The sequence below is a fragment of the Dreissena polymorpha genome, chromosome 14 (assembly GCF_020536995.1).
Source record: "Dreissena polymorpha isolate Duluth1 chromosome 14, UMN_Dpol_1.0, whole genome shotgun sequence".
NCBI classification, from domain to species: domain Eukaryota; kingdom Metazoa; phylum Mollusca; class Bivalvia; order Myida; family Dreissenidae; genus Dreissena; species Dreissena polymorpha.
In genome coordinates, this window is record NC_068368.1 from 70,772,623 (window position 1) to 70,788,207 (window position 15,585).

The 15,585-nt window shown below is 35.1% G+C and overlaps 1 protein-coding gene across 1 annotated transcript in view; it reads right to left on the reverse strand.

Annotated features, from left to right (window-relative positions):
* Positions 1–12,977, reverse strand: part of LOC127858931 (teneurin-m-like) — a 266,676-nt gene extending 253,699 nt beyond the window's left edge. Inside the window, exons 1-2 of the mRNA XM_052396275.1 lie at positions 12,927–12,977; positions 12,502–12,677 (exon numbers count right to left, since the gene is read on the reverse strand). The gene's annotated coding sequence lies outside the window, so the exon portion shown is untranslated. The remainder of the gene's footprint in view (positions 1–12,501; positions 12,678–12,926) is intronic.
* Positions 12,978–15,585: the final 2,608 nt, after the last annotated feature.

A 15,585-nucleotide genomic window follows, 5' to 3' on the forward strand; every position in this document is an offset into this window, starting at 1 on the left:
AAATGTGCAAAAACAATTAAATAAAACAATTTCACTAGATATCAAATATCATCCAATATAAAAACTAACTTGCAATTCATGAAATCAATACTCAGTTACGAAAACAATACTTGACTAAAAACCATTAAAAATTCCATGTTTTCTGAAAATGTGCGAAACCACTTAAACCTTACAAAACATAAAACTCTTCCTTCTTGGCGACATTTTAAGCCATTTTGAGGAAAATTAGCTACTGGATGGAGGCACTGGATTGTCTGACTGACACTCGCAAAAAACAGCAAAACGTGTTAAAAACCACTAAACTGAACATTCTTAAATCTGCCAAAGGGATGATAAACGAGCCAGTACCGCTATTCACCACTTAAACACAATTCAATTAACACAGGGCCCTTATAAAATTCCACAAAAGAAAATATAAGGTGAAACAGAATTTCTGTCAGCAAACATGCAGAATTAGATTTAAATGATATTCTTCATTTTGTGAACAATAAAATTTGGCACCAATTCTTGTCAATAACGAGTTTCATTTGGAAAGGATCGGATGATTTCATTTGCAGAAACATCTTCCATCGATCAAGCCCATATAACAGTTATTTAAAATAAGGTGCAATTTGTTTGACCTGCCACATTGTGCACCTCATGTTTAATTGTAAATGGCTATAAAATCACAAAATATTATAATACATGATTCAGTGAATTAAACATATGCAGTAGTTTAATTTAGCAAATACAATTGTAAAAATTTTAAAAATTTTATATTAAACAGTTTGACATGTCTAAGAGGATTTGACCAAAACCAAGAGTACAATCACATGTTTTAGTGTGAAAATGGAAACAATGTAAGTTTTGGCATATGAATATACATTTCTGAAAGTAATAATGACCAAGTGTTACTGTGTGTTTCACTCCTGCACAAAAGCATTTATTTAAATCCTTTTCTGCTAATGAGGAGCAAAGTGAAAAAGTTCTGGTTGTATGCTGATTGCTGGACTCATATTAGTATCTAAGGGTTGGAAATGAAGCCTTTAAAACTTGACTCTATTAAGAAAGGTCTTTCATTTACTTTTATTTTCTACAGGATAACAAAATGATCAAAATGCTTATGTGAGCAGAACTGGGATAAACCAAAACAATGGGTAGTTGTTATAATTTATTCCATTTTCATTACTAAAACAGCAACATTGCCTTACAATGGTGATTATTTGAGAGTGTGTGTGAAGGCACCCTGATGATTTTTCTTGATTAATTTATTACCATTATTACAAGCTGATCAAAATTTGATCGTCATACTCGCCCTAACAAGATAATGTGCACTTGCTACCCTGAGATAAATCCTTTTATGAAATCACAAAATCGTTTGCCCATTCAAGAACTTAACAAGCAATCTTAAACAATTTAGAAGATCATGACGATATCAAAGCATGGGACAGCTCATTGGCATTCTTGTAAATTTGATTACGGGTTTGGAGATTAATTTTGGCAGCCATTTTGTTTTAATTAAAAGCTACCATGTGGAACTTCTGGTCAACGATACTTGTAATTTAAGAAGTGAGCGGACATAAACTGATAATACCGAAAAGTTCAACTTAACATCAAAACTTTACATTTAACCAATCCACTAGACAACCAGTAAGTCCAAATCTACAAAAGAAACCAACAGCATTTTTTTAACAAATTGTGTGTTAAAAGGGGCCTATTAACGTTTTGGTAAATTGACAAAATTAAAAAAAATTGTTTCAGATTCGCAAATTTTCGTTTTAGTTATGATATTTGTGAGGAAATAGTAAAACTGAACATTTACCATGCTCTAAAATATCCATTATGCATCTTTTGACGATTTGAAAACATGAAAATTATAAAGCATTGCAACGGGAAAGGATTGAATAATTTGGAAAGTTTTTTTGTTGTCGTTATATTTTGTGAAACTGCAAGGATTGCTTATATATAGAAAAAAATACCTTCTTTTCATAACATGAGCACGGATGGTCGAGTGGTCTAAGCTGAAGATTTTTTACTCACGGACTCCTCAGGTCAGTGGTTTGAGCCCAGTTGAGGGTTACTTTTTTTCTTTTTTTAATTGTATTCTTGTTTTTTTACTGGAAATTTTTAGGTCCAATGTTAAAATTTATCAATATAAAGCATTTAATGACAAACTTCAATACATGCCAAAATCTGTGAAAAGGCCCCTTTAAGTAGGCAAATGTGTTGCAATGATAACCTCCACCAAAATTGTGTTTATTGATGGGTGCAGAACTAAAAGGAAAGGTTATTTGGAGGATTTTGAAATGGAATTCTCCTTATTGATATCTATACACCCATGAAGTTTTATGATATCTTGTATATTATCTGAGATATAGTCCTGAAAAGTTACATAATACATAATACAACAAGAAATGTGTCCACACGACATGGATGCCCCCAACTGTAACTTTGTCACTACATAAAAGCATAACTGTGTAAATGTAAATCCTTGAAATGCACTTAGTGACCCCGTGACCTAGTTTTTGACCCGGCATGACCCATATTCGAACTTGACCTAGATATTGTCTAGATACAACTTCTGACCAAGTTTGGTAAAGATCGGATAAAAGCTATTTGAATTAGAAAGCGGACACGAAAAGTGTGACAGACTGACGGACAGTGCGAAAACTGTATACCCCTTTTCTTCGAAAGGGGGCATAAGACACAACTTCTGACCAAATTTGGAGAACATCAGATGAAAAGTACTTCAACTAGAGAGCAGACACAATGCTAAATCCTTGAAATGCACTAAGTGACCCCGTGACCTAGTTTTTGACCGGGGCATGACCCATATTCGAACTTGACCTAGATATTGTCTAGATAAAACTTCTGACCAAGTTTGGTAAAGATCGGATGAAAAGTACTTCAATTAGAGAGCGGACACCATGCTAAATCCTTGAAATGCACTTAGTGACCCCGTGACCTAGTTTTTGACCGGGCATGACCCATATTCGAACTTGACCTAGATATTGTCTAGATACAACTTCTGACCAAGTTTGGTAAAGATCGGATGAAAACTATTTGAATTAGAGAGCAGACACGAAAAGTTTGACAGACTGACAGACAGACTGACGGACAGTGCGAAAACTATATACCCCCTTTTCTTCGAAAGGGGGCATAAAAACAACAAAGGGCAATAACTCTTACTAAAGAAAGTGTAAGGTTATTGTTCTTGTGAATGGATTTCTTCTAATTGATATCAATACAATAATGAAGTTTCATGTTCAAATTCTTTTATCTTATATATCTCAGATACTATTAGTTACACTGTTAGTAACTTATGGTGTATGGGGTACACACCCTTAGTAATTTCATACCATACGAGAGTGAAGCGAAGTACTGAGGGTGTATGAACAAACATTTTCAGAAAGTTAGAAGAAGATTCTATGAAAATGTATGAGTAAGTGCCGGGAAACAGCAATGTTTTGTTTTCGTATAGCGTATTTTGTCCTGTATAGCGCGCAGTTTTTTTACCTCAAAATTTCAAAATTAAAATGTTTGTAAACGTTATACATTGATACAACATTATACTGGCTGTTTAATTGCGAAAAATTCATTTCGTAATCATAAATATTGAAAATATCCGCCATTTTTTATTCCAAAAAACTACGCCCTTTAATCTTACAGACTGATGGGGCCGTTGTCAAAACAACAAAAAGTCGGTAACAGCAGATATGAACAGGGTAGCAGCAGTTTTTTACAAAAATTAAAATGAATAAAATATGCATTATAGGATCTGGCACGAGTTGTCATATCATACCATATTTTATTAAACGAGTTCAGGAATTTTGTTAGTAAGCGAGCCTTTGGCGAGCTTACTTACGAATTTCCTGGACAAGTGTCAGATCTTTTTTATCACATGCTTTTATATGAGCCAATTAAATAAATACTTACGCAAACATAATGATAAATCCCGAATGTTGTTTACATTTCGTGACGTCATTTGACGTTGCAACGTCATTTCAGCAAAATAACAAAATGCGATTGGTCAATAAACAAAAGCTAAGCCAATGAAAACGCTTAAAAATGTTGTATTACACATGTGTAATATAAAAAAATATGTAATGGTTATATAACATGGGCAACAGGGTATGGCATGTGATAATAAAAACATTTCTGTGTCTGTGTTTGTGCACTATTACATTGGCAGCTTATGTTGGGCTGATAAAGGTAGATTTTAACACGGTATTTTTTGCTGGTATTAAAAAATATGTTGCTAGAAAATTACAAAATTGTCATTAAAGTATAGTGCTACGCAACCCATGCTCCTTATCATCATGAACCTTCCTCTTTTGAATGTTAAATTAAGCTTTCCAATCGTAAAATGGCAGCCATTTTCGGTCCGTTTTGGTAGTTTTAGTGGTTTGAAATATTTTTTTCTCCATTTTTCATTTCAAAAACAGCCTGCGCGTTAAACATGGGGGCGCTATACATGGAAAAATTTGGTAAACATAACTCATAAGTGTCTGGTAATTAATGTTTGGTTAAGATTGGATGAAAAGTTAACAAGTGGGTGATAAAAAACAGCTCATTTTGAATTTTGTGTATCATTAAGAGCAATAATTCTGAAGTCCCTGATGCAAAATTGACTAGTAATCAAACATAGCCTTTATTTCATGTCAACAAACATTTCCAGAATGCTGGGTGAAGATTTGATGAAACCGTACAACTTGGAGGCATGAAACAATGAATGTACTGCCCCCCCCCCCCAGCCATGAAACAATGAATGTACTGCCCACCCAGCCATTCAAACAATGAATGTACTGCCCCCCCAGCCATGAAACAATGAATGTACTTCCCCCCAGCCATGAAACAATGAATGTACTGCCCACCCAACCATGAAACAATGAATGTACTGCCCACCCAGCCATACAAACAATAAATGTACTGCCCCCCCCCCCCAGCCATACAAACAATGAATGTACTGCCCACCCAGCCATACAAACAATGAATGTACTGCCCCCCCAGCCATGAAACAATGAATGTACTGCCCACCCAGCCATACAAACAATGAATGTACTGCCCACCCAGCCATACAAACAATGAATGTACTGCCCACCCAGCCATACAAACAATGAATGTACTGCCCACCCAGCCATGAAACAATGAATGTACTGCCCACCCAACCATGAAACAATGAATGTACTGCCCACCCAGCCATACAAACAATGAATGTACTGCCCACCCAACCATGAAACAATGAATGTACTGCCCACCCAGCCATACAAACAATGAATGTACTGCCCACCCAGCCATACAAACAATGAATGTACTGCCCACCCAGCCATACAAAAAATGAATGTACTGCCCCCCCAGCCATGAAACAATGAATGTACTGCCCACCCAACCATGAAACAATGAATGTACTGCCCACCCAGCCATACAAACAATGAATGTACTGCCCACCCAGCCATACAAACAATGAATGTACTGCCCACCTAGCCATACAAACACTAAGGGTAAGCCTATAATAGAACTCGTCAAGAGATATGCATAAACAATCACAGATACATTACCATTCCTTGAAAACATGAAAGAAGCACATTCCTAGAACAACCACTGCAAGGTTATATTAATAACCCGAATAAGACATATAACATCTAAGAATATTACATTTTATGAAACATTTGGAAACATTTACGAAAAATAGTTTTCATTGATGAGATGCCGTTACTCACAGGGTATCAATAAGTCTGACAACCGTTGACAACAGTACCATTCAAATGCCACCAATTTCTTCTAGCAACCAAGTAACCCAATCTTTTATTTGACATTTAAAATAAAACAGTCCCCTCAAAGCAAGTAAATTATAACAATGCCTTTGTAATAGATCACATTTGGAATCTAATGAGCCTTAAAAATCCAAGTGGAAGTTGTTCAGCAGCCATACAATAATTTGGGCTAATTACCGGAGTGCTGTTACATGTCCTTTCAAATATTCATAGCTTCTGTTGAACTAACTTATAATAATATGATGAAAAATTCATTTAGCCATAGAAAGTGTGAAATACAATTTATCAATAAGGACTGAGTTTTGCTCTTGAAAAGTGGTCATAGAAATATGATATGACTTAAAACAGAAGTATTTAGTTGAAGCTTTTGACACAATATGTGAGTTTGCTGACAATGTTGTTACAATATACAATACGTGAGGACAGAATTTGTTTTTCAATAGGAAGTGAAAGTCATCTATAAAATGTGAAGTTGGAGTAGAGCATAAATATTGGAATGGCTTTGTTCAGTGAAATATTCTGATTAAACACAAAATGTTTCTAATGGGGTTCATGCATGCATTACCACAGTTCATCTATTGCCTTGTTAACCGTTAAGTTTTCTTCAACAATTTGGATTTAATTGTCTATAGGAAATAGTTGTGCATTTTCAGCCTTCAAATTTTGGCTTTCTGTCACCCTTTTTTATTTTTAACACCAATAAAACTTCCCTGTAAATACAATCAGCTAACAATTGTAACTGACTTGAAACTTGTTTGCAACAGGGAATCACAGAAATCAAAGCATTTGATTTTTCAATAAATCTTGTTGTCTTAACCTCTTTGAAAATTCAGGAAAAATTGGTGATCACTTCTATGAACAGGACTGCTAATTTTGTACAGTGTTTTTTTTTCACCTATAAGGGAATGGTGGCAGGGCCCATCCAAAGGGGAAAAACGCGGGGTTTTTTAGGAAAAGGGAAAAAATAAAAAAATTCACTCTTTTATATGTAATGATATTTATTATATGAATTCACATGTATGTATAAATGTAATGTTCACAGCTGAATGTCTCTGTCCTTTTTCTTAAATATATATCAATGATTTTTTCAGACAGTTCAGCCTTCATGCACAGTCTCAGTTTTCCTTGCCAATTTGAGTCTAATTGGGATTTTTTTAATCGATAAAATGGCAAATTTTAGCATTTTTTATCAATAAAATGGACCAAATTGGAATGTTTTTATCAACAAATATTGACACCAGATAGATACATCAGGCCTTTTCCTTGTCATTTTGGAAAAAAAATGCAATTCATGTGAAGTCAACTGATTTGGGAAAAACTTATTTAATATAACTCTTTATAATAATTCAAAATCATATTAATTATAGTTATTTTGTTAGTTGTTGATCAGAGCTCCGTAAAAACGGCTTTTTCATGAAGGTTTACGCATTTATTTTTATTAACTGGACGTACAATTACGACTTTAATATCCCTTTTTACGCATTTATGAAAACAATCTGGCAGTACCGATACGTCCGCATCAGCGCAGCGTGATTTGTTGGTCGCTAACCTAACGGTGCTTTTCTTAAATTTAAATTACCGAAAAGTTGTAGACTGGGTTCCCTTATTATTGTCTATTCTGTTGCGTGATTTCTGGTAACTCGTAAACCCGTCAAAAACAATATGTCTGCGCGCAAGGAAGGCCGGCTAAACCGAAAGCGGTTAAAAAAACAAACACTTTGTGGTCATATAATTAAATGATTTTATTGCATCGGTGGCTAAAAACGTTTGAAAACACGATGGGAAACGGATCTAAACAAAAACTGTGGAAGATTGGAAAACCAAATATGATTGGCTTGTCACCGAGAAAATAGAAGACGTTTTACAGTTTAATTGTGAAATTTAGTTTTAATGTGTAGTTGTATTTTCATTATAATTCAGAATGGAAAACCTAATAAAGTAACTGTTTAAGAAGCTAAATATATTTTTTATAATTGCTGCAAATGTTTCTGTAAAGTCAGTTTTACACCCTTCAATATCCAAGAACACGGGTAGTACAGTACTACCTGTATTTTTGGATATGGTAGTACAGGTACTAATTGATTTTCATCGCTACTTCCTTTTCTTTCTGTCAGTGGCAGTACCGATACTAATTTCACAAATCCTTATCTGGAGCTCTGTGTTGATGAATAAATTTGATATATGTTTATCATTTAACAGTTCTGTCAAAAAAAAATATTGAAAAAAAATATCTTTTGGATGGGGATTTTTTCTACAAAATTGGGGAAAAAAATATACTCTTTCTTAAGGGGAATGGGGCCGAATATCGGCCCTGAAATTGCCATTAAAAAACACTGTTGTATGTCAGCAATTCAGTAATCCAGATGCCTGGTTTGAAAGTGCCACATTCTTAAATCTAGGCTGCATTTGAGTATTTTAAAGCCGTCTTAGAGAACAGAAATCCAGAAATGTTATACATTATTCCTCTGTATGATGCACATAAGGGAAATACGTTTATATGCTATGCAAAAAACACAACGCACCACAGTTTTTGTATCAAGTGCATTGAGATTTTGAGGTAATATTATATTACTTACTTAGATAATGATTTTTTTATTTGATATAATTAAATTATGTTTATCATAATGGACTATGTAACTTGCCAGTGAAAAGTTAATTTATACAAAGCCAGCTCCTCATTTAACCAATAAAACAAAAAATATGTGAAGGCACGTCAACATCCTTTTTGATGATTGGAAATAAGAAAACATATAAAAGTAATCAAGACAAGACTCAATTATTTTGTATCTGATTAGTTTGTTAATGTTGTGGAAAAAATATCAGAGTAGCAATAAAGTCACACTTCTAAAGGACAAATGCAGAAAGTAAATCTGTATGGTGCATGACCATTTAGATTTGTCCTAAACTCTGAACAACCAGCACTGTATAATTACCACTAATTACTTTGATCAGGAGGCTCTACCTGCTTCACACCAGGCATTTCAAATTACACATGAGTATACTTGCTGGGAATTTGTTCTGTCCATGAAACCAAAACATAATTGTTTAAATTTCTGTATTGGAACATTTTTCTTTATTAACAATATACCCAGTACTTTGTTCATATATTGCATCCTATAACTTCACTATTAATAATAAAAGCGTGGGGATAAAAACAAGCATTTTATGGTGGAACTTCCCTTTAGACCTCAAAGTGTGACTTATAGTTGACCCTCAATCTCCTCATGGTATTCATTTGTGGTATGTTATCTTAAAGTCAAATGCAGAGTGGTCTATTATGATTTAAGTATGAATCTGGACAAGCTTTTAAGGCCCATTGTTATCCCCACGCTTTTTGAAAAGCGTGGGGATATTGTGGTTATCTCCGCCGTCCGTCTGTTTGTCCGTCCGTCTGTCCTGGCCACTATTATCTACTACACTATTAGCACTAGAACCTTGAAACTTACACACATGGTAGCTATGAGCATATGTGCGACGGTGCACTATTAGGAATTTTGATCTGACCATTGGGTCAAAAGTTATGGGGGTTGGGGTGGGGCCGGGTCAGAGATTTTTACTCGTTTTTTTAGGTTATTTTACTATAATTTCTTCATTTCTACATCGATTGTCTTAAAATTGATACTGAACCTCTCTTATGACAATACGGTCAATCTCAACTATGCATGGCCCCATTACCAATCCTGGGGCGGCCCGCCCACATAGGCCACGCCCCCCCAAAATTGCCTTTTACTATAATTTCTTCATTTCTACACCGATTCACTTCAAATTGATACTGAACCTCTCTTATGACAATACGGTCAATCTCAGCTATGCATGGCTCCATACCCAACCCTGGGGCGCCCCGCCCACATAGGCCACGCCCACACAAAATTGCCTTTTACTATAATTTCTTCATTTCTACACCGATTCACTTCAAATTGATACTGAACCTCTCTTATGACAATACAGTTAATCTCAACTATGCATGGCCCTATTACCAACCCTGGGGCGCCCCACCAACATAGGCCATGCCCACCCAAAATTGCATTTTACTATAATTTCTTCATTTCTACACCGATTCACTTCAAATTGATACTGAACCTCTTTTATGACAATACAGTCAATCTCAACTATGCATGGCCCCATAACGAACCCTGGGGCGCCCCGCCCACATAGGCCACACCCACCCAAAATTGCCTTTTTCTATAATTTCTTCATTTCTACACCGATTTACTTCAAATTGATACTGAACCTCTCTTATGACAATACGGTCAATCTCAACTATGTATGACCCAATAACCAACCCTGGGGCGCCCCGCCCACATAGGCCACGCCAACCCAAAATTGCCTTTCACTATAATTTCTTCATTTCTACACCGATTCACTTCTAATTGATACTGAACTTCTCTTATGACAATATGGTCAATCTTAACTATGCATGGCCCCATTACCATCCCTGGGGGGCCCCTGGGTCAAACATGCAGCGTGGGGATACTCGTCGGCCATGCCATTTCTAGTTACATTTACATTCTTCTAAAATAGCCCAACGAATGACACAAGTAAATGTCAATCTTGACATTTGAACTCTAACTTTAAAATTGACCTTTAAGAAAAGAATATGAATTTTACATATAACATGTTGTTTTATGATTTACTGCATAAGTATTTCAATACATGGCACAGTTATGACTGAAACAGAAATGTTCTGTCTGTCTTTTGGCTAAATTTGACTCTTGACCTCTGGCCACCTAGACCTTTGATGAAGAGAAATGATTGTTCCAGCAGAAATTTTGTCTTATAAGGCTAAGTTATGGCTGAGGCACAAACTTTTTTGCAGATGTAGAAACGGAGAGACTTACAGACGGACAGTGGGAGTGCTATATGCTGCCTTCTTCAAAGGTGGCATGAAAATAACTAAAATTACCTCAACATACTATGAAAACTCAAAACTGAATATTGTAAACTAATGGTGGTGTTTTTATCCAAATAATTCTATATCCATTCTATTTATTTTTAGATATCATCAACAACAACAACTAGACAAAACGTCTATGGCAGCAGAAAGTAAACAAGTTTATCATATTACCAAACATCATTGTGGTCATCTTCACCTAAACCTGTGTGCATGCACTAGTGTGTGGTACATTAAAAAGATAATGTGTAGATAAACATGTTTAATATCGAGCCAAAATGAATGTCAGAAAAATCATTACTATAATAATGTCTGATTTATGATTATAGGGCATTCAAATATTATCATTATGAATGTAAACAAAATGTTAGCACTCATTTGGGTATTTTGAAACAATCTTAAAGAAAACCATGAAAATGCATCTGATGACACATCTAATCTAATTTTCTACTATTGGCTGACAAAAATCATAATGTAATATGTAATTAACGAAACATAATTAACACAAATGAAACTTTTATGTAGCAATTTTCATTGCAAACCTAACGTCTAATTTTAATGCACATTAGTATATTTTATCTTCGACAAAACACATTTATCACGATGGTATTTGCATTTGTTAAGACTCGAAACAGAGTTTAATCGAAAAATAAATCTTCAATTCGCATGAGGAAACATATCTATCTTTAGAAACAGTCCATCGTATTACAAAGATACAAAGATAGTTTGCACACAATAAACCATCTATGACAAGACATCAAGCATTTAATGGGCGTCTCATTAACGATGGAATACTACGACTTCAATCGCTGCACATTGACGCCAATATACTTCCGCAATATACCTCAATGTACGCTGCTGATGTATCGCAGCACGCCACCAATATCGACTGCGCAACAATGCACAAGAGCATTTCGTTACTAGAAGACTATTAATATAAAAGCAAATATTATCTTTTCTAATTACTTGTGTCCAATGGAACATTAGTCTGTGTTTCTTCTTCATCATTTTGAAATACCAGTATTGATGTGTCATTTATGTATTATTATCTACAACCTTTTTATCTCTCATGTACATGACACAGTTGTCGGTTGTGTATGAAGAACACTAGCTCTTAGAACTACCTAAACAGATACAAAATATACAACATACCTGATTTTGGACATGAAAGCTAAAACAACAATATCGATTTCTGGTACAAAGTTTCAAAACTGGTTCAAAGAAAGAAAAAATTAACTCTTTTAAAAGATGCTATATCACTATAGGGGCCTACAATCAGCACATTTACCCATCAGTCAATTATAATAGCATAGTTCTTGCAACAAACCTAAAAATATATATCTATGCATTGCACACGAGGAAAAGCATTTGTGCTGTCATGTGCAAATAACCCTTAGTCAATATTCCAAAATGGCAGACAATTGAAAAATGACATTACAATTTTCAGTGAAAATTGCAAATATAAACCATCAAAAGTATGATGATCATCATTTGAAACAAATGGATTATTGAAATATGTTGTCCATCAAACTTGCAAAGTGTGTGTAGGTTTAGCAATACATTTGTGCTATAAATTATACATACAACTTTTCTTCAAAAAGTATGTTTAGTGGGCATTAAACTCAGTGGTATTGGCAGTCTTTTTTTGCGTGCAATGTGCATTAAATGCATATTTAATACACTTGAATACCGGTATGCAGAAAAAAGAATTTATACAGAAAAAAAATCTGCTTTACCTTGCAATTATATGATTTTGGCAAAATCTTTTTCTGTGTGTAATGTGCATTAAATGCACATTTAATACACTTCAATATGCAGAAAAAAAGAATTTATACAGAACAAAAAAAATTATTTTACCTTGAATTTATCTGGATCCAGGCTGGAAGTCCAAAGGCCTACAAACACCTTTGTGGAAAGGGTAAGTAACTTCAGTTTGTTGGTTACTGTATGTCTGGTCTACAACATTGATTTTGTTACTGTTGGTGCACCGCCAAGGTCCACTTTTGGTACATGTGAGATACTTTTGAAATTTACTGAAAAGTATGCGTTGTAATGGTTAAACTCGGCATACTACTATAAATATGAAATCGGTAGATTATGTCTCATTATTTGAACTAAACTAGGCTGTGCGTAGGCAGTGCGGAACTACAATGTGTCAACAATGTTATTTCAGATCGTTCAATTTACCGGTATGCATATTTTAATGTAATGGATTCGAATCATTTCTTTTATTTTGTTGTCATTTGTCCAAACTGTTTATTCAACACGCAGTTTTCACATACCTGATGCATTGGAATCGATTGGATACAATTTTCTACTATAAATGGCGGCTTATCATCGTTCTGCACGTTTCAACCAATGACAAATTGTTATCAAAGGGAAATAACTTTGCATTATTTTGAAGCGGAGCGTGATCAGGGTAAGGCTACAGAGAGCTGCGTTCTAGACCAGATTGAAGACAGACAAACGTTAAAACGTTTCACTGTTACGTTTATTATTCCTTAAATACGAAATCATGAACAAAACAAAAAAGATATTTAATAATATATAAACTGTTCACACAAAACTGTATGCACTGGGTCAACGTGCATTCGAGTAGGATTGTTAGAAAGAGACAAGAACATGTAATCGATGCAGACGAACAGAAACAAGTTTACGTTCAAAACAAGCGAAGTGACTATTCTATGCAGTGCCATCCATACGGTTAACTATTGCAGTTGTCTCACTTTCTCTTAAACAACACCATAGTACCGACAGGTTCTAAGTGAATGAACTCGGGACCGACGAAAGAGGACTAACGGTGGGTTTGTAAAAATCGTAGCCGCTCAAAGATATATCTTGTAATAGTGTAGTAGTGTTCAATAGAATATAGATCAAAGCGCCGAAGGCACTGAAGTTTTCGCTATTGCATAAATTAAACGCATCTCATATTTAAAATTAATCGACAGTTTGAAATTAACACAAGCCATTCAAATTTATAAAGTGTGTCTTAACGCACGGGTCAAGATGTGTGTGCACTTTTGATCATGCTATTTATTTTATAGAGATAACTTAAAAAATATAACAACAACATGGCCCTTCTTGATGTTCGTAAACCATAGAAAGAATGATGAAAATGGAAATGAGAACTGTATATAAAGACAATTTGCAACCACAATCATATTAAATTAATCTTGTTGGAATATGGAATAACTATCTCACTAAGAATATAAATTCATGACGGAAATTCCCTGTACAAATGCAAAATATACAATTAGATAATTGATGAAATTAAATAAAAAATAATAATCTGCGAGCAATACTTTTTACTCACGAATTAGGTAGTCATGAAGACAACCCTGTTAACCCGTACTTTGTTGTTTATGCATTACTTGTTAATCTAGCAGTTCACACCGTGTCAACTTGTCAACACATCTGACCTAAACATGGTTATAGAGCACTAGTGCGCTTTTCGGCGTAGCTTTTCACCTAAAATGACTTTTACATAACGCCAACAGAAACGCATGAATATATTCGAAAATTTCATAGGCTGGTTCGAGATAAAACCTCTGAACTTTGGCTACATCACTGTGTCTGTGCTCAGCGCAAAGGATGTAGCACTGTTCAGTGTAAGGAATTCCGGACTACTCTCTGTATGTTCAAACGACACAAATTGTGGCCCAATTACAATTACGCGTTAAAATCCATCTCGCAGAATTTCAGGGTCAGTACTTGTTCACTAAATCGTCCGGGGAATATGTAATTGACTATCGATAAAATATCCAACCACACATGTTTTACGTACTCGGTCAGCACGTCTTGAAATCGTTCCTGAACGCCTGGATAGGCTGCCCTTATTTACAAGTTTGCTATTTTGAATTCAATTTTGTTTCGAAAAGCATTGTGCTAAAATGTGCCAATTACAATTCTATATGAGATTTTTAATGACCCTCGTCATGCGAAAATGGGTCTTATTCCATATGCGCCCATCATATATATAGCCCACCCAGCCTGCGCATCTCTCAGTCTGTTCAAGAGATAGATAATGAGAATATAACACATTGAGTGATTTAATAACGAACAGCATCGCCTCTGACCAGACTGCGCAAATGCACAGGTTGGGCTTAAGATACGCTGGCCGAAACGCATAAGACCCATTTTCGCATGACGCGGCTATGAAAGTGTGATTTAAATGTGTCGAAAGAAAACTGCGTGTAAATCAAATATTAACGTACGATATGTTTCGATGGTGAAGAAATACACTCATAATAAAGCATGTTATGACACATATGATGTGCACCCCCGTAGTATAATTTATATCTACTTACACTAATGTGTGGTTTGACAATGATATCACACATTTCATGCGGTGATGATGCGACTTACAAGTGAAAAAAACACAAGAGTTAAACATGTGTTTTCAATTTAATTATTTATAAGTAAAAATTGTAAATTTTTTGTAAAAGTCAGCATTTACGCCGACTACATTTTAAACAACATTCTTGTTAAATTTAGTTGATTTTGCCCTGTCTGTTGGTTGGTTGGTCTGTTGGTTGGTTGGTTGGTTGGTCTGTTGGTTTGCGCCAACTTTAACATTTTGCAATAACTTCTGCTACATTGAAGATAGCGACTTCATATTTGGCATGCATGTGTATCTCATGAAGCTGCACATTTTGAGTGATGAAAGGTCAAGGTCATCCTTCAAGGTCAGAGGTCAAATATATGTGGCCAAAATCGCTCATTTTATGAATTCTTTTGCAATATTGAAGATAGCAACTTCATATTTGGCATGCATGTGTATCTCATGGAGCTGCACATTTTGAGTGGTGAAAGGTCAAGGTCAATGTCATCCTTCAAGGTCAGAGGTCAAATATATGTGGCCCAAATCGCTTATTTTATGAATACTTTTGCAATATTGAAGATAGCAACTTGATATTTGGCATGCATGTGTATGTCATGGAG